This window comes from Dendrobium catenatum, unplaced genomic scaffold (assembly GCF_001605985.2).
Source record: "Dendrobium catenatum unplaced genomic scaffold, ASM160598v2 original_scaffold_36584, whole genome shotgun sequence".
In the NCBI taxonomy this organism is placed as follows: Eukaryota; Viridiplantae; Streptophyta; class Magnoliopsida; order Asparagales; family Orchidaceae; genus Dendrobium; species Dendrobium catenatum.
The window spans coordinates 1-1,451 of NW_021355042.1; the positions used below are offsets into that span (position 1 = coordinate 1).

The 1,451-nt window shown below is 36.5% G+C and overlaps 1 long non-coding RNA gene across 1 annotated transcript; it reads left to right on the forward strand.

Moving 5' to 3' along the window:
- Positions 1-52: 52 nt before the first annotated feature.
- On the forward strand, positions 53-1,194 carry LOC114578459. Its single transcript, XR_003699478.1, has 2 exons — positions 53-693; positions 814-1,194. It is a non-coding gene; the product is annotated as an uncharacterized LOC114578459 (long non-coding RNA).
- The last annotated feature ends 257 nt before the right edge of the window (positions 1,195-1,451 follow it).

A 1,451-nucleotide genomic window follows, 5' to 3' on the forward strand; every position in this document is an offset into this window, starting at 1 on the left:
ACTGATAGCTCATACAATGAAGGCATTTAAAATGTAAACAGTAATGATGAAAGACTAAGTTAGGAGCCGCAGTCAGCTGGAGCTTAATGGCTGTGATGTTGGATTAAAAACTAAAAAGGTAAATGTCTTCTTTAGTGGAGAGAGAATTGGAGGTAGTGGTTGATAAGCCGGTGAGCGTATCAGTCGATAAGTTATCACAAGAAACATCAATAATTGAAAGCTTTTATGCACAAAAAGTGTTTTCCATTCGATTGCATTACAATCAATCCTTATGAAAAGCTTTCCAACATCATCAGTGATAGTAATTCCTAGTATTTTACTGAAAATCTTGATTATGATGAAATTATTCATTTTTTTAGCAACTCTTGGAACATATTACCTCAGCTGTCTATCTTTCCACCTTACGCTACAACACTTCTTCCACTAGATCCTGACCAGGAGGATGATTATAACAATGAGTAGATCTGTTCATTCATGAAAGCCCATGATTTATTTTGATTTTTTGCATTTTGGGGAGATTTTGATGGCTATCTCCTAATTTTTGGTTTCTTTATGTTTAATTTTACTGATTGTCAGTTTAACATACGATTACTTGCAATTGGTCTTGGGGATCACATGCACAGGGTTTGATTTTACATAGAACATTCGGCTCAATCAGAGCCGTCCAGCACCGGCATGCCCTAGAAGATTGAGGTATCATCTCCTACCTCCTGATAACCATGATACACATTGGCTTTGGATAGGTTTTTATCATAAATATGTGATGGATTTTAGAGTTCTAAGAGTTTAAATCCACAATTCACAAACTTGTAGGATTTCAATCACACATCTTCCCCTTGGCTCCAACAAGCTGCAGCAGGCATCTATTTGAACTAAGGTGGTTTGCAATGCTTTGGATATCAAACTCTGACAAGTTAAGCAAAGTGCTTGGGTGTTTCAGGGGTTGTCGAATGAGATAAAATGCTCTCAATCTCCATAATACTTGCTCTAAGTGTCGGAAGAGTGTCGGCAAGCTCAATTTCATAGAGGACAACCTACTTAAGGATATCTGATTTGTGATTATTCCATTTGCATAGAACTAGTAAGCTTTAGCTATCTGTCCCACTACATAGATAAGGTGGCTAGGAGCTCTTGGCATATGTAGGAGTTTGTGAAGGGAAATAGGCATAGCATTTGTCAAATTTTACTTTTCCTTGTTTCTTTTGAGTTCAGCCCAAAGGTCTTGATGAGCCAAATAGATTAATGAGGGTATTTGTAGTCCTACAAGCTTCCATTCAAGCCTAGAATTAACCAATTTGACCTAAATCAGCTACATTTGATTTAGATTTCATTTGGGACAACTTTCCTGCAACTTTTTAAAGCAGTTTTGTAGTTTGTACTAAAAAATTGTTTTAAAAAACAATAAAAAAACCCGTCTCAAACCAAGTGTTAATTGACACAATTGACCGCCA